The sequence below is a fragment of the Tenrec ecaudatus genome, chromosome 6 (genome assembly GCF_050624435.1).
Source record: "Tenrec ecaudatus isolate mTenEca1 chromosome 6, mTenEca1.hap1, whole genome shotgun sequence".
NCBI lineage: Eukaryota > Metazoa > Chordata > Mammalia > Afrosoricida > Tenrecidae > Tenrec > Tenrec ecaudatus.
In genome coordinates this window covers 170,670,784-170,694,448 of record NC_134535.1, presented here as the reverse complement: position 1 = coordinate 170,694,448, position 23,665 = coordinate 170,670,784, and the positions used below count along the sequence as shown (strand labels likewise).

The following is a 23,665-nucleotide window of genomic DNA, read 5'->3' as shown; positions in this document are numbered from 1 at the left end:
CATGGAAGAAGCACACCACCCTGAATGATCACAAGGTGTCGAAGGTATCAGGTATCAGGCATCATCAGAACAAAAAAATCATATCGTTGTGAATGGGAGGGGAGTGTGGAGTGGAGACCCAAAGCCCACCTGTAGACAATTGGACATCCCTTATGGAATGGTCTCGGGGAGGAGATGAGCCAGTCAGGGTGCAGTGTAGCAATGATGAAACATACAATTTTTTCTAGTTCCTAAATGCTTCCTCCTACCCCACCCCCCACTATCATGATCCCAATTCTACCCTACAAATCTGGCTAGACCAGAGGATGTACACTGGTACAGATAGGAATTGGAAACACAGGGAATCCAGGACGGATGATCCCTTCAGGTCCAGTGGTGAGAGAGGCAATAACAGGAGGGTGGAGGGAAGATGGGGTGGAAAGGGGGAACCAATTACAAGGATCTTCATATAACCTCCTCCCTGGGAGATAGACAACAGAAAAGTAGGTGAAGGGAGATGTCGGACAGAGTAAGATATGACAAAATAATAATTTACAAATGATCAAGGGTTCATGAGGGAATACGGAGCAGGGAGGGAGGGGGAAAATGAGTAGCTGATGCCAGGGGCTTAAGAGGAGAGCAAATGTTGTCAGAATGATGAGGGCAAGGAATGTACCAATGTGCTTTACACAATTGATACATGTATGAATTGTGATAAGAGTTGTATGAGCCCCTAATAAAATGATTTCAAAACAAAACAAAACATCCACACCTCCCTCCTTGGCTTACAGAGCCACACCAGGATAGCCAAGCAGATCTTGTACCCCTTTCCTGGACTTGCCAGCCACATGGGTCCTCGCGTTGATCCTCTGTACCGTGACGTTAATCTGTGCCTGGGGGACTTCGCACTTCCTGCTCCTGCCTGGTCTTTGCACAGTGGGCATGCTATTACTCCCCAGACCTCAGCTCTCCGGACTCCCCATCCTCACGTTGGCAGATGTCTTGTGACCGCTCAGCTTCACGCAGCCTGCAGCCCCCATCCCCGCACCATATTTTCATTGTCCACAGACAGGTGAGGACACTAGACCCTGGAGCCACACGCCAGCTTCAAAGTCCTTGTTACTATGACACCTTCCAGCAGCAGGTGCCTGGGTCTCCTCGGGTGGGAAGTGCAGATGATATCTATATCGTTTTGTATTTGCTTTGTAAGGTTGATTTTAATTGTTTTATATGTGTCCTGGTGGCACTGTGGGCTAAGAACTGGGCCCCGCCTGCAAGGTTGGGCAGCGCCAACCCCGCTGCCACTTGGTGGGGGAAAGACAAGGATGTCTTCTCCCACAAGATGGACAGTCTTGGAAAGCCTAGCACGGGTCAATAGCATTGGAATGGACTCCATCGCAGGGGAGTTGGTTGGTGTGGTGTGTCGATTCCTTGCTTATTGACTATTTTCCACCCTAGAATATAAGTTCCGTGAAAAAATAAGGCCTTAGCGTGTCCTATTTCATTCTCTATGCTCAGGACCTAGAGTAAGGTGTCTTATATATCATCCATGATGTTACTCAGGTTGGTGCTGCTGGTGGGTGTGGTCACTCACGGTGTCACATCACATCACTCCCCCCATGCTCCCGCAACTTCCCGCCAGTGCTGGTCCGAGAAGCGGCCGCACTCCTGGCTCTCTACCACCCCTCCACCTTCCCGCTGTCCAAGGGAGAGGCCTTCCTCTCTGTCCAATGGCCACAGCGCTGCGGGTCAGCCAGCCGGCCCAGGGTGGTAAGTCGCAGGTTGAATGGGGGTCAACTGGGGTCAAGCTTGCAGCCATTGCTGTAGCTCTTCATAGCCACTTATGCACAGAAGGAGTCTACGTTTCGTGAGTAAGTAAATGCATCATAACACCGGCCAGGGTCTGTCGCTCAGCTGACCCCCACTTGTGGAACCTCCCTGTCCCCCCCGGCCCCCAGCATGGGTACAGAGAAGAGTGGTGCTCTGTGAAACTCCAGTGTCCGGCTTTTCAGAAGCGGGTTGGCAGGTCTTTCTTTCACGGCCCCTCTGGGCGGAGTCAAACCTCCCTCTGTCTTGATTAGCAGCGTGGGCAGTAACTGTGCAAACCACCCCAGGGCTCGAAATGCGGTCGCTGTTCCTCGGGGCCAGCAAGGCGGTTCCAACTCACTGAGAACTCCCTCCCTCTCTCCCGTGCACAACAGAATGAAACACCACCTGCTTCTGAGCCCTCTCCCCCTTTTTCTTCTGTTTGAGCCCCTAGTATCCATGAGCCTGTCAATCCAACTTGCCAACCGCCTTCCTCCTCTCTGCTGCTCCTCGACTTTACCAGGCATGGCACCCTGCACCAGGGACTGCTCTCTCCTGGCACCATATGCTGACGAGGTGAGGTAAAGTCTCGCCATTTGAATAGATGACCCCAAGAACCGAAATCCAAAGCCATGCCATTTCAGGGAAGCTCCTCTCTCAGATAATTGGCTTTAAAAGCGCCCTTTTCCATTAGAACATGCTATTTTGCTTGCAAAATGAAGCGACAAAAGCAATGTTCTCTCCGCCACCGGTGGATCTGGAACTAGGCCCGACTGAGCCTAAACTCTCCCAGGGGACCCCACGCTGCTCGGCAAGAACTTCCAAATGGGGGTTGCTTGTAAAATACAAAAGCACAGCATCTCAGAGGGACCGAATTGCTTGATGATTCTGCAAAATCCAGCTAACGCTACAGAGGTAGATGGCTTAACTGCCTTTCTCTCTCAATCTATGCTTTTACCCAGCCGGCACATTGCCCCTGCCAAGAGTGTCCGTGTGAACCAAGCAAGCCCCGCTGTACCTGAACCAAAGTTCAGCAGCCCCAGCCCTCCTGCGAGGGCATTAGGCAGGTTTGTGCTTTGACCTTTTGAAAACTGTCTGGCCACGTAATGAGTTGATGATCAGAGACGTGGTATTTTACTTGGGTTCTCCAGTGGGGCGCTCATGTGCTTCCCCCCATCTCAGGAATGTTCTTTCATCAGGCCCCTCTCCTCTATCACAGGTGCAGCACAGAGGCCACGTGATCGGCTCAAGCGCAGCGTCGTGGCCATCTGGTCCATGCTGCCTCCTAGTTTCCCTACAGGACAGGGCAGAACGGCCCCTGTGGGTTTCCGAGATGGTAACTCTTACCGGAATAGAAAGCCTCCTCTTTCTCCCATAGAGCGGCAGGTCACTTCGAACTTCCAACCTCGTAGTTAGCAGCCCAATGCATTCACACGACACCACCAAAGCTCCTAGTGACTGACATCTGGCATGTTGACCTCGAGAGAAAACGATGTGGCAGTCTGCTTCTGTGGATTCGAAAGCCTGGGACATCCTAAGAGGCCATTCTGCCCTGTCCTGTAGGGTGACCATGGGTCAGAAATGACTTGATGGGCACAGGTGTGGCGTTGAGGGAATTCCTGGTCCCAAGCTTGGAAGAAAAGTAACTTCGCTGGGGTCACATGGCTAGAAAGACAGGGATCTGCAATGAAGGTTGTCGACCCTCTCTCAGGGGCCCTTCTACTTCTTCATTCCAGGATTGCGCACAGAGAGGGATTAACCCGAGACAGAACAGCTTCTGAATGCTCTGTTATAGTGAGTAGGTCCCTGACTGGGATAGGGAATGCCTCCTCACTAGGACTGCGTTGAAAGAGACCAGCCAACTGCGACTCACACCGTAGGAGGGTGGGTAGAGGAAGGGATTCAGCCTTAAAGTCCACAAAGGCTCTTGTAACCTTGATAACTTCATCATCCTCAGCTTGATAATCTAAATCTAAATTGGCTGGATAACCTCATCCTAATTTGTCCATCTCAAGGGCCCAAGAGAGACACTGAATTCTGTGACTACCCAAAAGGCCCAGGTCTAGAGGTAGAATGCACTGTCAACAGTCCAGCCAATCAGGTGCCTCCCTCTCCCCACCACCCCCCAGAAAGGCCTGCTGGGCTGGGATGGCTAGGGGCTCAAAGAGAAAGTGCCTGACCCCTCCCATCTCTGGGATCTGCATCCCCAAGTTTGGCCTCAAATGAAACCCTAGCCAAAGGCGGTCTAGTCCCTCGACCCTTCATCTGAGTGTCTGTTCAGGTGCGTCAGAACAGGGAAAGGTTGAAAGTCACTGCTTTGGCTGAAGGACTGGGTCAAGGCCATGGGCCTTGCTACCCTAGAACTGCTGGGTTTGGGGCCCAGGCTTAAAGACCATGCACCCATAGGTAAGATCTCTTAAAAGGCCACCCTCTTTGGAATCCTATTTTGGAGGACTGACTCTTTTTTTAACAGGTTTTTCTTGAAATCCCTTGCTTTTTGAACTATATCCCACAAAACTCCCTGTTTCTGAGATGGCAGCTGGGTTCACAGTGTGCTCCAGCCTGGGAAACCAGGTGGCCAAGGGCAAAGGAGGCACAGGGAACAGCATCTAGGCGTCGGGTCTTAAACATCTAGGCAGAGAGACTTCTCTGGACCCCAGTCACTTATCCTCACCCAGGCCAGCAGAACGGAATTTGAGACCCCAACCTTGGGCTTATCAACGCTGCCCTGCGACCCTGAGCACTTAGTAAGTCTGAATAAGGTCTTCTTAATTGAATGACTCACTGACTGGATGGAAAGGGCGAATGACTATGTCTAGGCAGAATCTATTGGGGACCTAGTGAGGATCAGCTGTAGCCACTTTCAAAGACCACATGGACCTACCTTCAAACGTACAGTTCTACCATTTGGTTTTCTGCCATGTTGAGGGCTGGGAACTCCCAGATGATGATTTAATGAGGCAAACCTTCATCCACTTGGACATGCTAATCTCAATCCAACGGCAGTGAACCATGGGTGAAGGAGAAGGATGGGCAGCCTTTCTGCGGCTGTTGACACAACAGGCTGACCTTGAGCCCTCTGCACTAGTTCCTCCTGTCTGTCCACACTGCCCTGCTCTAGATTCCGCTTCCCTCGCTTGCTTCCCCAAGAGCCACAGTATGCGCTCCTGTCTGCTGGCTTCATACCTCTAAGAGGTGACTTGTGCTAAGGCTTGGGGACACTCAGCGCAGATTCCGTAGCCGTTCCACTGAGGCTACAGGGACAGACCTCCCCCGTGCCCGCAGCACACTCACTCTGCTGGCCTCTTCCTTCTTGTCCGCATCTTGTCATTGCCACTGGCTCTAGTCAGAGCTGTCCACGGCAGTGTCAATGGGAAGCCTGCTAGACCCTGAACCAAATGATTTAAGGCTGCAGTCAACACGGAGTCACCTAAGAAGAAAAGCAGGCAAACAACCCCCTCTGCCACCCCTCATTCCCTGCCCCCCAAATATAATAGTCTTTGAGTATAATCTACCCTGACCTACATGAACTGGGATTCACTCAGTGGTAACTGGTTTGGTTGGTACATTCCCACCACCCCCCATTATTTTCACGAAGATTACAAAGCTGCCACTACATGTGGGTGGTAAGGCTTATTGTGCTCTGTCTCACTCTAGACTTTGCGCCTTTTGCCCTGGAGCAGGCTGTGCCAGCTGTCCGATGCTGGAAGTGTGTCCACCATGGGGCAAAGGGCTCACGGTACAACCATTGGGACAGTAGCAATCTCAAGGGGTCTCGGCCATGACCTAGCTCTGCAGCAAGCCTTCCTGCAAAGTTCATGGCTAAAAATGGCTTCCTGAGAGGCCTGTGGAAAGGTCAGAAATGCTATATTACCATGACAGGACCCATCTGCTACTGTTTGTTTTGGGGTTTCTTCCCCCCACCCCCACTTTCCTTTTCACATCGATGAGATGACTCAAGTTCTCAATGGCCTTCCCACTACCTCCCCACCCCTACAAATTAGGATGCCAATATGTTATCATATATTTCTATATATATATATGAAAATGGATAAAGCACCCTTTGTTCATACAGACTTTACAGGGATTGGTGCCACCCATACCCCCTGAACCCTAAAATCAAAGAACCCAGCTGATTACACCTCATCACAGGAAGGTGGATTTGCTGGCTCTCCATCGCTTTGAGCGACAAAGTCCTGTTTCCTGTGCCCCCCTTGCAGACGGCACATGGTGCCGAGGAAAGTGACAGTGACAAGCCGTGAGAGGGAGCGCCAGACATCATCTGTCAGTGACAGCTGCTTGGACAGCCGGGAGTGTGTGCTGCTCCCTCCTAATTCTCTCGCTGGTGGTTTCGCAGTGACCTTTCTAGATCGCCTGTGACAGTCAAGTGCTGGGAAATAGTATCTCCACGCCAACATGGGAGTGACTGCGGGCTCGCAAAGTCACGGTCCTCGGCTCTAGATCAGTGATCTGTTACTTAATCCTGCTGCCTCGCTGCCGCCTCCATGGCTCTCAAACACACCTGTTCCCTACACACACACACACACACACACACACACACACACACACACACACACACACACACACAGGCGGTCACTCCAGAACTTGCACTTCTTCCTTATGCTGCCCTCTTTTGGCCGGACTATAGGCTTGCCGACACTTGCTCTCAGTAAAGGCAACCTGGGAGTTTTTCAAAGCAAGCAAGAAAGCAACAACAAAGTGGGTGAAGGGAGACACCAGACAGCGTAAGACATGACAAAATAATAATAATTTATAAATGATCAAGGTGGGGAGAAAGTGAGGAGTTGACACCCAGGACTCAAGTGGAAAGCAAATGTTTTGAGAATGATGATAGCCACAAATGTACAATGTGCTTGACACAATGGATGGATGTATGGATTGTGAGAAGAGATGTACAAGTCCCCCGATAAAGTGATTTTTTTAAAAAAGCAAGCAAGAAGGGTTTGTCTCTGATTCCAGAGAGCTGACTGCCCTTGCATCTGGTTGGACTGAAACAATAGTGGATACCAGAGGTTTGGGGAAGTGCAATGCAGCGAAACTCTCATCCAGCATACAGAACCATTTAGGGCCTGTGGTGGTTAAATAGTCTGTCAACTTGCGAAGGGGTGTCAATCAGAAGTCTAGCCTGTCAATCTGACCATAGCCAATAAGGCCTCTGTGTGGGCATGGCCTTCTCATGAGGATTCTGGGAACTCCTATATTCCCCCCTGGAGGTGAGACTCGCTCTCTATCTCTGCTTTATCTTCCTGCTGACAAGCCACATGGCACTGTGCTGATGGAGCCAGAGCCCTGGAGCAGGAGGAGCCACGTGGAGATCCCTGCAGCACTGAGATACTTCCATCACCAATGGATCCATAAGACTTTCCACCCACTGGCCTGTGATCTTCCTGCATTTGGTGTCATTGTATGTGTTACGTGAGTATGAAGAGCAATTTATAGACTATAATTGGATATATGGGCTAATATCAGACACGCATTTGATCTGGACTGGGCTGGGATATTGTCTCAATATACAATTGCTGTTTCATATGAAGCTCTTTCTTATACACATATGAGTGTCTATGAATTTGTTTCTCTAGTCAGCCCAGACTCACACAGGGCCTGTGTTCAGAGTTTCTGTCTGAGCTTCCCCACTGTTTCCTGTTCATTTTGAACATGGTAGCCACCACGGAGTCTTATCACTACAATGAATTGGAGGTATAACCTAAAATATTTAAATTCTGGGACCCAACTAGGGTGCAGGTATTACATCCTATGTTGTTGGCTGCCATCTAATCAATCCATTACATTGTACATGAATAGAGTGCAAGGAATATTAAGTCAAAATGTCCAAGTTCATCTCATTAGATTGCCAGGATATAGTCTCATGCTCCCTAGGTAATAAACCCTCTAACCATGGAGTAGCCTTAGCTAGGAAGTGATTTTATATCAAACATATTGCAAGTGCTTTGTGTTCATTTTACCTGAGCTCTGAAGCACTGAGGAAATAAGTAAGCACTTGCAACACAGGGGGCTAAATGCCACCTCCAAGGGAAGGAGTTTCCAAGTGCTTGGAGTTTAGAGGAAGGCTGTGAGTAGTGTGGTCAGGGAGAGATGTCGGAGACTTCACAGGAGCGACCATTGAGCTGGCTGTGATGGGTAGCTTGGAACTAACGAAGGGGAAGACAAAACATGAGCAGCCATTAAGTTCAACCCAGTGTAACCCAACTCATTTTAGTTAATGTAGTTCACTCTTCACCTAAGGCAATCTATGTGGAATTTGGATTACTTGCTACAGTGCTCACAAGCAGACAAGTTGGGTGGGAATGTCAGCTAAGAGGTCCCAGTATTACTGTCTTACCCAAGTTACCTGAATTTAGTGATTGAAAGAGAGGCCCTGTTGTTTAGGTAGACAACAAAGACATCCTGAGGCTGTTCTGCAACTTAATGAACCTTATTGTTCTGCTTGCTTGGTCAGGGCCAACAGTTGTTTCCTGTGCTTACCCTGAAACCTGACTGAATGTCAAGCCTCTCTACATGACTGCCCAAGCAAGGTATACATTGCAAAGTCAAAGGTGTATATTCTCTATGTATTCTGATCTCATACAGGAAACCACAAAGGTAGTCCGTGTTGCACTACTGTGGTCTCCTTGCTGCTGCACCTTCTAAATAAAAAGCTTCCTTTTCCTCCTCCAAATGGAGGGGTCAATTGGCTGCACGCTCCAGGGTAAAATGCCTGTATGTCAGGGGTCACCAGTTGAGGTATTACTTCAAATTCCCTCAAAACTACAGCTTAAGTGAACTTTGATGATTTTGTAAAATCACTGGGTCAAGAAGTTAGTTCATCTCCAGTGACCATTGGTCAAGCTATGGGGCGATTTTAGTCGAACTTCTTCCTGAGATCGGAGCCAATAGCCAGTCTGACGTGAACTTTAACTGTGATGTAGGCAACCATAGGCCGAATCTTACTGGCTGACAGAACAGAACCCGTGAGGACTAGTGTGAAATAAGGAGTCCTGGTGGTATCATGGTTGCATGTTGGGCTGCACTCCGCATGGTCGGCAATTTGAAACCACCAGCAGCTAAGAGGAAGAAAGACTGGACATTCTCTTCCAGGAAACCGTTAGTCTCAGAAAGTCACGGGGGGGGGGGGGTGGCGGGGCGGGAGGTTCACTACGAGCCAGCGTTGACTGGATGGCAGTGGGTTTGGCTGGTTTAGGTGTATGGAATAAGTGCCCTTTGAAAGTTCTTCTACATATCCTATGCATCTCTCTGTGTGTCTCTCTCTGTCTCCCTCCCATTAGACACTCTGGCTTCAAAGATATATCCTATTCCTGGGTCTTCCATTTACTCGCTGCCCACATTCGCCACTGCCGGGACACTCTCTCTCTCTCTCTCTCTCTCTCTCTCTCTCTCTCTCTCTCTCTCTCAGAGGAAGCAGAGCCAGGACCCTCTCTCTCTCTCTCTCAGAGGAAGCAGAGGCCATGAACTTCCAATGTCAGATCTTGCAACTTCCTTCTCTGCCGAAACTCTCCTCTCTCTTAGGTCTCCCATTCCACTACCTTCCGAATGGTATTCAAAACAAACAAACAGGACACAACTGTATTTTGAGGTAGTTTTAGATTTCCAGAGTTTTTTGTTTTTTAAAGAACAGTCAAGAATCTTCTACCCAACTGCCCCTAATGTTAACATCTCATCTTACCAACGTTGTTTGGTTGGTTTTGGGGGAGTTTTTTTGGCCAAAATTAAGCAACCAACATGGGTATATTGCTGTTAACTTAACTTTAGATATTCCTAGGGTTTCACAAATTTTTCCCTTAATGTCCTTTTCCAGTTCCCATATGAGCATCCCCAGGTCTCTACAATCTTGAAAATGAACCCATTTGCTGGGTCCTCACTTGGACGAAGTGAACCTCCTCTGGCTGTTGACCAGGGACGGGAATGGCCTGGTTATCAGACAGAGCGCATTAGAAAGGGCACTAGTGCAGATGTAGTTAGATTAAAATTCCATACCTTACCATTTGTGCTCCCATTTAATTCCATACCTTATCATTTGTGCTCCCATTTAATTCCATACCTTATCATTTGTGCTCCCATTTAATTCCATACCTTATCATTTGTGCTCCCCTTTGGCCCATTTTAAATTGGTTCTAGTTTTCATTATTTTCTGTTATCCTGTCAAGTGAGGTTTTTCTATATTTTGTTATTGTTAATTTAAAAACATTAAAAAAAGATTTTTCCTCCATGAAATCCAGGATAGGCGCCTCTATAGAGACGTTAACTGCATTAATAGCTTCTTAGGATTCTGGCAGGTGAAGTGGGGGCAGGGGAGAATGGAGAGCTAGTATAAGAACAAGCTCAAGGAAGAAGAAAACGTTCTAGAACCGATCGGCGTGATGATTCTACAACCCTGTTAATATGTTTGTATGTGAATTATGTCAATGTAACTGTTAAAATAAAACCACAACAGCAAACAACAACAACCCTTCTTTCTCGAGTCTTCCTTAAGCGATTGCCCTTACCCACCTTCTTTACAGATAAACTGTTGTCTGGCTTCATAGACCTCAGCTCCCTGCAATTCTTAAAACGGTGTTTAGCAAGGTTGTTAACAGCACACACGGTTCTAATTCCTAGGGCTTCTTGTTTCATAGCGATATGACTTCTCTGCGGCATGGGCGTCCCCTCCCCCTTAGTTTCTGTGCAATTTTAATTTCTGATTTTCATCTTCACTCTCATTATTTCTTTCTTTTTCTCTCTGATTCCCTTTCTCCCGGCCTCACCTCCATCCTTGCTTTCCACTTCCCTAAAGTTACCCTCTGTTTTGGTGCTGATAATAAACTCAAGAGCCTGGTCTGTCGCTTCTAATCCTCTCACTCTAGGCATTTCACTGAGAAACTGAACTCATGTCTTCAGTGAATAAATCGATGTGGTGACTCCACGCCTTGACCTCCCATGAGTTTCACAGCATTGAACCAAGTATCTACAAGTGCCCACCGGCAGCTCCATCAGCATGGCATGCCTCATCCCCCTACTCACTCCTTCATCTCTTTGTCTTGAGTGTAGGAGACCGTGCTCCGGCCTAGCACTGGGTTGGAAGTTTGCATAGGATATGCAATGGCTATCTCACATGAGAACAGGAAGTGGTGGTGGAGGGCTGGGCAAACCCTAACCAGAAATCCACAACATTCCCAGGTCAGGGTGGGTGACAGCCAAATGAGGGAGGGGGACTCTCACAGCCTCCAAAGTGGTGCTGGATGCGAATACGCTGCTGTGGAAAAGAAGTCTGTGGCTTTGAGGTGGCTTCTGACCAGGTACACTGTGGGGAAGAAAGCTCAACCCCTGTCTGTGTCAGCCCAGGGCAGATTTCTAGGAAGCTGTAGTCAGAAATAGAATCCCCGGTGGCATAATGGTTTAGAGTCCGGCAGCTAACTACAAGGTCAGTGGTTCAAAACTACCAGAGAAAGATGAGGCTTTCCACGTCCATCAACAGTTCAGGTGCAAAATCACAGGGGGCAGTTCCGCCCTGTCCTTTAGGGTCGCTGAGTCAGAATCGACTCAATGACAGTGAGTTTTCTTGATGGTCAGACGTGCCTTCACGCTCAAACCACCCCTCTCAAAGCACTCTCTCCTCAGTTGGATTTGATGATTCATAACAATTGTCACACAGAACTCACAAGCATGCTCAAGATTATGGGTTTATTAGGACATTAATAGGGAGAAATGCTCAGCTTATAGTGTGTTCAGTCAGGATAGTTTCTTCCCTGCTGTGCCTGTCCCCAGGCGTCTCCGGCTCTCAGCCTCTTGACCTCACCTCTGTCCATCTCAAGCATGTTACAGAGCTCGGTTAGGGTGCTCGGTTGCACAGTCATTATGTGCTGGGCTGTTAACTGCAAGGCCAGCAGTTCAAAACCACAGGGCTTTCTACTGTCCTAGTGTTACCGTCTCTGAAGTTCACATGGTCAACTTCTACCCTGTCCTGTAGTCAGCATCCACTTGATGACAGTGAGAATCAATGCCCAAAGGGCACATTGCTGTAAGTCCCAATCTGAAGCCACTCTGCTCAAGCTCTGTGGGCCAGCAAGCCAGCTCTCTCCATTAAGTGCTCAGAGAGATGCCACCCCACAAGCCAGCCTCCTGACCCAAAGCATTCACCTTTACTCGCTTCATGCTCTGCCTCCTAACTCTGCCGCTTTTCTGCCAACCATCCAGTGTCCATATAGCCTTCTTGACCAAGGAGCTTTCATGCCCAAGACTCTCAGGGTCCAGAGGATCCATTTCCTCTCTTGCTGGTAGTGAGAACGCACCCATCCACTCCTGATTCTTAGAAGGTCAGTTTTATACTCAGCAGGAATAACTCACAATGGACCACTGTTAACAATTGCAGGCGAATTACATACTTCAGTTATGGATCTGCCCCAACCCTCTTGTCCAGACCCATCAGGAAAACAAAGGTCATCTGGCGGTAGAAGAGCCATAGAACATACTTCACTACATTGCAGCAGACCATGGAACTTTGTGGTACAACGAGGAAAAAGATGTAAGTGTGTGCACACAGGTGACTTGCCTCAGAGCTGTCACTGTTGCATTCCTATGCACACCTCCTGTGTGAACTGCACTCTGCCTTTCGGGACAAGTTCCTCTCCATCTGGAAAGGTCTTCCCTTGCGTGGCAGCTGGGTCGAGGCACATTCCTCCTTCAGATCTTGGCAGGATTAGTTCAGTCTTCACTTCCAGACTAGGTTGGGTCCCCTCTCCTGTAACTTAGCACAAGTGACAGGACGCCTTATCCCAGCCCTCCACTCGGGCAGGGCATTTGTCCCTGTGAACTGCTGCATTCCCAGCCTCTGGCTAGTGTCTGACTCCCAGTGTGCTATCCATAAATGCTGGCAAAGAGAATGAAGGATGGATGAGTGAATACAGTTTGGCCAAACATGTCTGGCATTTTAAGAAGGAAGGAAACAGGGCCGGAAGCAGTTACTTGCTCTCGAAAGAACTTCTTATTTTCTAAGATATAAAGGCTGAACTGGGAAAGGGATGCCCTAAATCAATCAACCTGCCAATCCATAGCTGTTGTATCCATTTCTGCTTAGGACGACCCCTTATTTTTATGTGTCCATGTGAAGAATCCAGGCTGACTTTTCCTCTTCTCTCAGAGCATACACCAACGAGAGTGCTGGGACTATTTTGGGAGCAGGAATTTCCCTGGATGCGTGCCCTGGCACCACCAAGCCCGGACTAGCCAGTGGCCTCTGGAAAACCCCCATCACTTATCTCATCATTCCAGGCCTCTAATTAAGAAAATCTCCCCACTCTCCTCACTCCCCCTCACTTTCAACCAAAAAGAACCCACAGAATCACGAGCAAGTTAACAAGGCAAGTGTGGGGGCTGGGGGCGGTGAATGCCGTCTTCCCATTGCTTTGCTTTGCTTTTCTAGGAATAGAAAAAGCACTCAGGAAAGAAAAGGGGGGGGGGACCAGTGTGACAGAACTAAAATAGTCTTCCTGGCCAATATAAATGCAGGCACTTCATAGACTGTCTGCTCTCTAGATGTGATTGAGTAAGACAGCTCTTTATTGCTGACCCAGAGAATTCCCCACAACTGCCTGTGCCCTGAAGTAAGGGTGCCTTTGGGGAGCTCTTCCCAGCAAGAGGAAGCTCTCTTTGAAGATGCTGGCTGGCTGTCACAAGTCATCAGGAACTCACAGACCATCTTAGTCAAGGGCAGAATCTTTGTTTCTACAGAGAAATGAATGAAAATCATGTTGCTTTGCTTTTTCCTGCTAGGAGCATTGCATGTTGGATAGTAGTCAGCTCAAGGTGGGACGGATATGCTCATGAAAACACCAGGTCCCTGGGGGATGCACATGGCTCACTCTTGGCTACTACATGGAAGGCTGCTGGTCTGAGCTCACGTGGTGGCCCCACAGAAGGAAGGCCTGGCATGGTGATCAGCTTCTCTAAAGATTCTAGCCAAGACAGCCCTATCAAGTTCCATTCAGTTCTGCAGCTCACAGATTTGCCATGGATTGGAATGATCTCAACTGCAATGGAAGTGCTTTTCTTTCTTTTTGTGTTTTGTTGTGTTTTTTAAAGGGAAGTGCCCTCGATGGAGTGGAAACAGCAGGCGAAGACTGGGTCACTGTACTTATAAGGGACAATGGAGTGCCTGTAGGACAGTCAGCAAACCTGGCCTCCTCTCCCTGCCCTGGGGCCCAAAGGCTCACACACACTCTCCCTGCTGCTTTCACCTTGGTTCTCAAACTCTTCCCACTAGGAGGCTGATTAGATTCCTCCACCCACATTGAAAGACAGCTGACTTCTTTAACTTATTACATGCCAGGTGGCACAGTAGGCTGAGCCTTGAGTTGCTAACCAAAAAGTCCATCATTCAAACCCACCTGCTCCTCCTAGAGAGAAGGATGAGCCTTTCTGCTCCCATCAGCCCAAACCCAAACTGGGATCAAGTCCATTCTGACTCAGAGCAGCCCTACAGGACAGCGTAGAACGGCCCCTGTGGCTTTCTGGGGCTGTCACTCTATACAGGAGTCAAAGCCTCATCTTTACCCCCCAAAAAAGCTGCCAGTGGTTTTGAACTGTTAACCTTGTAGTTAGCAGCCCAATGCACAGCCACTCTGCCATCAGGGCTCCTGTCTACAATTTTACATGTTGTTGTTGTTAGATGTCATCATGTTGACTTCAAATCTTAGTGACCCTGTGTGAAGCGGCCATCAGCTTTTCTAGGCCGTGATCTCTGAGGGTCGCATGGCACTGCTAATGCCACGGGTTGGCAGCAGCTCAAACTCAGTAATTTCCCCTCGGGAAAAAGACGAGGCTGTCTGCTCCTATAAAGACTCATGGTCATGGACATGCCAGGGAATGGTTCAACTGTCTTATTTGGGTAGCAATGCATCCGAGTCAAGTTGGTGAGAGCCAGTCATCTTTCAGAGAGTAGATTACCAGGTTTTCTCCCTCAGAGCTACTGGGGGTTCAACTGCTAACCAGTCCTACCGGCACCCCACTGCCAACAAGTTCATTCTCACTCATAATAGCCCTGTAGAGGGTTTCCAAGCCTGTGCTTCATTTGCCCCGCCCCCTTTCTCTCTGGAGAAACTGGCTGGTGTGAAGTGCTGTCCTCCTAGGCAAAAACTCAACACCTAACCCACCGAACCACCAGGTCTCCTGAAAATGTCACTTAGGTCTGCACGCTAGTTAAACCTGATACTGCCAGACATTCTTGATAGGATTAATTGGAATGCACATGCTATCTGCATACAGAATAGAGGCTCAGTCCTTGAAGTCTGAAACCTGCTTTAGGTCAGGGGTTGAATTCTCAAGCGTATTTATGTAATGATCTCAGAGCGAGGAGTGAGATATTATTCTCTATTAATGTAACGGGGAAAGAATCAACGAGGAGGCACTTCACGCCCATGCTTGTCCCACTACGACTCTTGTCGGCCTGCAGGGCAGCCCTGTGGAACTCCTCGTAGGGTTTCCAAGGCTGTGAATCTTTCTGGAAGCTGACCGTCCAAGGAGTGGGGTGACTTTGAACCACAGACCTTCTGATTAGCAGCCGAGTGCTTACCCACTGTACTACCAGGACTCCTTCCTAAGTAAGGGCCTGGTTCTTAGGATGATGAGATAAATGCATAGGAAGGGTTTCATGTGTGCTCATTCTGCCTATGGTCACCGTCCATAACTGCATAAAGCCAGGTGGCTACTGACCAGAAAGGGGTGTCTAACTGCATATCACCTGCAAAACACTGCGCTGCACAGAAGAGCGGACGATCTTCTTCATCTGTCTAAATTGGACAAGAATTAACCTATCACCTAGACACTTGCCTTTGCCATGGAAGAGACCAGTTCTATCAAATGTCTTGCTAAAGCATGGGGTGATTTGGTCCTGTTTTGATATCCTAATGTCTTTCTCAAACCTGTTCATTTTCACTTGAGCACAGGGTTGGGAAGAAGAGTAACTAGGCAGAGAACCACAAAGCCCTATCAGCACTCCTCCACAGATACCCTCATATTCAAGAGCCTTGCTTCTCACCCGTGACCCTGAAAGCGAAGGGCAAAGTATCGAACGCCAACCAAACTGTGTAGCTCCCAATAGATGACAACAGTTTGAGTACAAAACATCCACAGATTCTGTTATGGATTGAACGGCGTCCTCTTCCCATCCCTAGTCCAACTATATGATTGTTGAAGTCCAAACTGCTGGTACCTATGAACATGAACTTATTTGCAAATAGGGCCTTTTCTGATGTAATCAGATTAAAAAGAAGGCACACTGTCTTAGCGTGTGCTCCAACGTGTTTGCTCTTTTTTGTTGTTGCGTATAGGAAGATTTATTTTGTAAATCTAGATTTTTCTATATGTTTAAAATAGTTCAAACATAGACATATTAGAAACTTGCCATATATACTCATGTATAAGCCGAGTTTTTCAGCATGTTTTAATTCCCCCTCCCTCATGAACCCTTGATAATTTATAAATTATTATTTTTTCATGTCTTATACTGCCCGACGTCTCCCTTCATCCACTTTACTGTTGTCCATCCCCAGGGAGGTGGATATATGTAGATCCTTGTAACTCAGCACATTTTTAAATGCAGTTTTTGTGGTAAAATTAAGTCCCTTGGCTGATAGTCGGGTCGGCTTATTCTTGAGTATATACGGTATTTTGAAATTATGTAAAATGTAATAGAAAAGAAGGCACAGCTCTAAATTGAATGCCAAATGCAGATCCTAAAGACTCCCTGATGACGCTGTTCAATTGAAGAAAAACTCCCAGCATTCGGCTAACTGCCAACAGAGGAGTGTGCACGGGCCCCAAATGTTCTCCCAGCTGACAATTTTCCACAATCAAGTGAGCACTGGACCCAAGGAGAGCAGCAGCCATGCAGGTACTCACCAATGGTGTTTTTTAAAGCAAGCGCCTGCGCGCCAAGGGAACTGTCAAAAGAGCAAACCTTTGCCACATGGGTGCCAAGGGTCCAGGGCTGACAGTCATGTACTTGAAGCAAGTTGAAGGGTTGGGTAGAGCATGACTAGCAATAGGGGAGCAACACCATCAGGGAATGGGGACAACGCCTGGAAAACCTTTAAAGCAGCCTGCTGGTGCTGTGGGTTCGGTGTTGGGCTGTTAACTACAATGCAAACACGTCAAATGCACCGGCTATTCCGGGGACTGGGGGGTGGGTTGGGTGGGCGGGGTGGGATGAGGCAGTCTACTCCCCTAAAGATTGACGTCTACGGTCTTGGAACCGTATATAGGGTTGTTATGAGTCAACTTGATGGTGTGCTTGACATGACAAAGACGGACAAGAATCTCTAGAGGGCAGAGATGAAGTAAACTCAGCCCATTCAGCTGAAGGTAGGTTTGGAGTCCCGAAAGGCATGTGCAAACATCCAGGGCTCTCAAGATGGAATGGGATAATAGCAGGGTTGGCAAACTCCTTGATCCTGGAAGTGAGCAGCCAGAATGGTAGAGGGGGACTTGAGGAGCCAACCTGCTGTGACTTTATGATGTAAATAGAACATGCTTGAGAAGAATCCTAGTTAGAAGACTTCACTAGAAGTTCTCCGGAGCTGTGGCCCTAAGTTGACCCCAGCTAGCTGGTCTCAGAGACAGTCCTGCGAGGGCGTCCAGGCACAGATTCTCTAGGATCCTAAGTCAAAGACCCAACTCTTATCTGAGTGTTATGAATCTTCCCCAGGCTTTCTTTGCCCTCTCATTAATGGCTAGCCCCCGCATACCCGGCCTGTCTCCTCGAGATTTAGAGTCTCCAGAAGTATGAAGCTCTGTAATATATGATCCTTGTTAAAACAAAACTTTGTTTTTCCAGTCTGTGTCCTTCATTCCAATATGTGTGCCTATCTGGAAAATAAAATCAGCCGGCATATATGCTGTGAGAGCAGAGAACAGGGGAGGATGCTCGTTAGAGGCGAGAGCCCAGCCACACCCCTTTTCCATGGAGGCAAATGTAAAACTCAGCATCTTTTTAAGCCGCCTGCTTCCTGAATCTGGCAATGGTGGGCAAGCAATCTGGGCCCTCTTTGTGCCCACCTGACAACACTAACTGGCTGGGGCATCTCTACGGTGCCCACCTGACAACGCTAACTGGCTGGGCACCCCTGATGAGTTTGAAGGGGCTGGAGCAGTTGATACAGCAATACCAGGTATGTGAGATGACTGTTATTTTTGGAAGAAGAGAGCTGAATGATGCTATGACTGTTCCCAGACATTTTTGAATAAAAGTTCGGTAGAAGAATCCTAGATATATGGGAGAAAACTGTAGAGGAAAATGTCAAGTTCTTATGGAATCCAGACTTTCTGGATTCATAAAGGCTGATGAATCCTTGAAACGATTGTCCTGAGATGGTCCTGAATCCAAAAGTAATCCCTAAAGTCCTCTTGACTCCAATTCGCATGACTTGAGGTTGTGTTCTGTATGAGAATGTCTGCCTGAGTATTGTGTTCTACAGGAGATCAAATGGATAACAAAACTCAGAAGAGTAGATACGAGATTTAGGGGAGCAGTAAGTTTGTGGCAATGGAGGAAGAACAATTTGGAAAAAGGAAGGTGGGAGTGGTGACACAATTTGAAGAATGTGATTGATGTTTGCCAAATGCACATCTGAGAATAAGCTGGATCGGTGTCTGTTCTGATAGCCATTTTCTCAATAGCAGCAGCAAATAAATTATTAAAAAAGAGAAGAGATAAAATAGATAAAGAGAGAGAATGGCGTATGACTATAGATAGGTATTGGCATGGTATTTTTATAAGCCAATGAACAGCAAGGATTTCTGGCAATAACAGAAGCTAGTGGAAAGGTATGGAGTGGATCCTTCCCTAGAACCTTCAGAGTGAGCATGGCCCTGCTCCAAATTGCATTTCAGACTTGTAATCTCCAGAATTATAAGATAATAAATTCCTTGTGTCCTGTATTCTTCAATTTCTGGAACTTTGTTACCACTACGCTACGAAACCAATACTGTTTGTGTGGGGAAAAAAAACCACCAGGCTGTTTGGGGTGACGTATCACCATTTCAAGAGGCCGGCAGATAATAAGATCGGCCACAACATCTTGTAGGTGGTTATATAGCCATGGCACTATCTCAGAACTTAGAGGCAGACGACGTGAATCCTGGCTTTTCACTTATCAGTTACATGATCTTAAGCATCTTTTCTTATTGCTGAGCCATCACTCCCTGTCTTGTACAGGCCACCTGGGCTCCTAGCCACTGACCCTCCTGTCTTTCTGCCTTTGAGTCAACCATTCCCTGTGCCTAGAATATTCCCTCGGGATGTCTGACGGTATCTCCATCCTCCAGTGCTGGTGTAACAGAAAGACCACAAGTGGATGACTTTAAGAAACAGACATTGGAGGGGGGTTGCCATCTTTCTGTTGGCTCCAGAGGAAATACTTTGCAGGTCTGGAATCCCTTGGAGATCTTTAGCATCAAATTTCCTTTGAATCTAGAAGGTTCTTAGCACAAGGACTCCAGGATCCAAAGGACATGCTCTGTTCCCAGCTCTTCTTTCTTGGGGCTACTGAGGTTCTTTTCTCTCTGTTGGTTCCTCTCCCCTTTGATCTCTTGTGGTATAAAGAGCGATGCAGCCCTACCCCCGGGAAACTCCCCTTGTATCAGATGAGGGATGGGACTGATGAAGAGTCTTGCATTACACTCCAATACTGCCTTGCTAGCACAATCCACAAAACCCATTCATCAGCAATAGGACCTAATCCCGCCTATGTTGTTGTTGGTAGGGGGCATCGGGGTGGTTTCAACCCACAGCAACTCTATGTAAAACAAAAAGAAGCACTGCCCAGATATGCCCAGCCCTGCACTACCCGCCCCATTGCTCTTGCACTTGAACCCACTGTTGCGCCCATGGCGTCAATCCTCGTTGCGGGCCTTCCGCTCTTTTGCTGCCTCTCTCCTTTGCCAAGCGTGATGCCCTTCTCCGGGGGCTGGTCTCTCCTAAGAGACCAGACAGCAACGAACACATTGGAATCAGAAATCACATGGAAATCACATCGAAATGGACACGTAGACATCAGGATTTGTAACACATCACACACGGAGGATGGTTACTAAGATCATCTTGTGGAGACAATTGCATTATTATGTAATTGTCCAATCACGCCACAGCATAACTGTCACACAGCATTACCACACCATTGACAAATGACCTCATCGTTCGATTGCTAAATCACCGAATATCACGGGGTGGCCAAGTGCACACAGATTTGAGGAGGGACACAGCTCAGTCTAGGAGAGATGGTCCTGTCTCCAGTGCAAAACCTTCACGGATTCAGCGTGGCATCTCTACCAAGCCTCATCTCATAACCACCTGGCACTCATCATTCCCTGACATGAACTTGTTTGTTCATTGCTTACCCTTCCCTTTTGTTGCCCTTGAGTGTTGCTTTCAGGGGAAGAAGGGCATGCTTTGATAACTGTTGTTTCCCCAGAGCCTAAAAGAGGGATGAGCGCCTAATTAACTCTCAACAATCATTTGTTGAAGATTGAGAGGAGAGAAAGCGAGAAAGGAGGAAGAAAGGAAGAAACTGGTCTTGGGCCCCATGAAAGTGTAGTGGATTGCTAACACAGATCCCGAGTCAGCCTGCAGGTTGTTAGCCAGCCCAGCGATGCAAGTGAATTCGCACCGCACTCACATGAAAGCACCTTCCTGTTTGGTTAGGAGCCGAACGCCAAGCAAGGCTCTGGGAACTAGACTCAGCCCCTGGCGATGGCAGTTGGTGACCCAGTGGTGCCAGAGAAGAAAGGGTAAGCACTGTTTTCTCACAGCAGCTGGGGAACCAGAGGTGCCTCAATCTGTGCTCTATCCGTGGGACCTCCAAATCGGTGGCAGTGGCAGATGAGCTTACGGCACATTCCCTTCTGACAAGACTTGCCATCTGTGGGGAGGGCACCCGGAGCCATGCGGACGTCAAGACCCAAGAATGGTCTCAATGAGGGATCCGTTTTTAAAAAAGCAAAACAGGACACAAAGCAAACAACCCGACCTTGCCTTTCCCATGGCCAGGCTTGGCATGTGGCTCTAGATAAGGAACCTTGACTGAAATGGGTAAAATAAGAATTCCCTTACCTCGTTCTACCCCTGTCCTTAACAAGGGCTCCATTATACCTCAGGGTTTTCCAATTTCACCCAGAATTCCTAAATTAAAAGCCAATGACCGTCACGTCCACGGCAGGGAGAGTACTGCAGAGGTAACATGATGAAGAATCTGTACATGCACATTTAATAGGAAATTAGCAACGGAGCACTTGCATTTTTAAAGAAGATTCTTGTTGTCATACGTGTGACCTTTGGGCCATTCTTTCACTTTGGTTTACTCTTTCTTTATAATCCCTACTTTTGAAGGGAATTGAGGTGAAACAAATTTGTCTGAGGATGAGTTGGAGGAAACTGTTTATTTTTATTCACCATTTTGCAATTTGGGGCATTTAAGTTTCTTACCATAAGATTTGTGTGTCTTGTGTATACTCCAGGGAAGATTTTGCAAATTTCTGTCATTTGCTTTTGTTTCTTTAGACTCTTTGGGTGGAGATGGACATTTTTATGAAGATAACTTTAAAACTTCTCAAAAAGCATTACTTAATTTTGTCAGGTTTCTATGGTTTGAGCATTTCTTTTCTAATTAATTTGAGCCAATTATATTCTAATTTGGGGCAAAGTTATTATTATTATTTTTAAGTTCCAACTCTAGCTCTTTGATTTATCTAGAAGCAAATTTGTTCTCATTCTAGCTAATTGCTTTGTTATTATATTCTTTAATTGTAAGAAAGTAATAATGCACTTAACAAAAGGATGAGTTTTATTATTTTTTTTAAAGAAATTCACAAAGCGATTCTAACATTTATATTGAAAGGCAAAGAAGCTAGAGCTACGGAAACATGTTAGGAACAAAAAAGAAAGTTGGAGAATGAACACGCTGAGAGAAAAAGGCAACTAGGAGAATCAGTAGCCAGTTCTGGATTTGGGGTTTTTTGTTTTTCTTTCTGTATTTTTCATCTCCCCTTTTGATAAACCACTAGTGGTGATACACAGGAATCAAGAGGGGGGAAATCATCTCTAACTCCCACACACCACCGTTGACCCGAAAAGGCACTGACCCACCCTCACTTACCCTAGGTTACCTCCCTCCTGTGCACATCCGGAGGGATCATTTGATGCACGCACATGGGTGGCTAAGACAGAGAAAGCAGCCGCTGGGTCTGGCTTGCGTGTTTTGGGGCGATGTGGAGTAGGATTGTGGGATTGTTTGCCTTTTGTTATTTTACATATTCCTTTTCCCTGTATCCGATGAAGTCAACTATCTCCACGTGACGCAGCCAAATGACCCCAAAGGATGCAGCCACCCTTGTGCCGCTACAACTTGTGGGCAAGAGCCACCGTGCATCCACATGACCACGTTATCATGTTATCATGACCATGTTATCGATAAATAGAAGCTAATACAAAAGCAGCACAATGGCTCTGAGAAATAGGCACTTTCAGTTTATATAAAGAATCAAGATAGAATAGCACAATTATATACAGAGCCAAACCATCTCAGTGAGGACGAATAGGCATTGGACCCACCAGGAAAGAATTCAGATTTATTCCTAGGTACTTTTAACAGATGGAGGAAAAGACTGCAAAAAAAAAATTAAGTAAACCTTGTAAGAGCACTTTGGTGAAAAAAATTAGAAACCATACAAAAACATCCAACTGAAATACAGAAGATTAATAGGAAAATATTAGAAATGGATCACACTGCAAAAGTAATCCAGTAGAATGGAATCAATGGAAAGCTGAATGAGTGAGCTTGAAGATAAATCTCTTGATATCAATATACAAGAAGAAAAATCCTCAAAATTAACAACAGCAGCAGCGGTGAATCCAAAGAAGTCTAAGAATTATGTGGAACATTATTGAGGGGAACAACATAATCTTGACAGGAATTCTAAAATGTGAAAGGGGAAAAAAGCAAAGAGAATATTATCCACAAGGTGCTGGAGGAAAATGTCCCTGGCATCATGAAAGCAGGGGGTGGGTGGGCGGGGGACGGGAAAGGTCATGTGAGAAGCTGAAAGAACTGCAAATAGCATATAACCCAGAAGAAAACCATCACAACATATTAGAATCGAACTTTCCAATATGAAAGACAAGGAAGGACTGCCTTCGGGGCATTGAGTTTACCTTAATGGCGGTGGAATCGTTCCGAAAAGGTTCTCAACGATCGCACAACACAAAGAGTATAAACAGCGGCACTGGGTTTTACATGCAGAAGCTGTTGAGAGGGAGAATCTTTGGTTGCGTATATCTTTGCCACCGTTTAGAAACTATTCACACAAACTACAGTAAGTGCAAGGAGGAAGAAAATGTTCTAAAATTGATGGCAGTTGATGATTGTACAACTCTTCTCAATGTGATGGAACTACTGAGTTGTGTGTTATGTGGATGAAGTGCCTATCAAACTGTTTTGGAAAAAAGGGAAAGATTCCTGAAGGAATCTCCAGGAAAAGGGGTAAGTGACCTACAAGGGAGAGCCATAAAGACAAAAGGGTGAGGGCTGCCCCATTCATTACGGGCAGTTTGGGTCCTATTTAAAAAGGTGTCACCAGAACAGGCCGGTACCAGATTCTGTCCAAGGACCAGCTTCCTGCTTCTCATGGTTCAGAGAGATGAACCAACCTTTGCGCGTTGCCCGTGATGTCCTTGCCCACCCTCGCTCCCTTCGGGCCGCTCCCACTGCACCCGGGCTGCTGCCAGAGGCAGTGTACAAGTCAGCTTGCTGTCTGTGTGAGCCAGGGCAGCTCTGGCTTGTGCGGGTGCTGCAATGCCCTGCAAGGCAGAGAGACCATA

At 47.2% G+C, this 23,665-nt stretch overlaps 1 protein-coding gene across 2 annotated transcripts in view; it reads right to left on the bottom strand.

The window, feature by feature from the left end:
* The window catches only part of KIAA1217 (KIAA1217 ortholog), a 944,408-nt gene that overhangs the window by 700,331 nt on the left and 220,412 nt on the right, over positions 1 to 23,665 (bottom strand). The window lies entirely within an intron of this gene.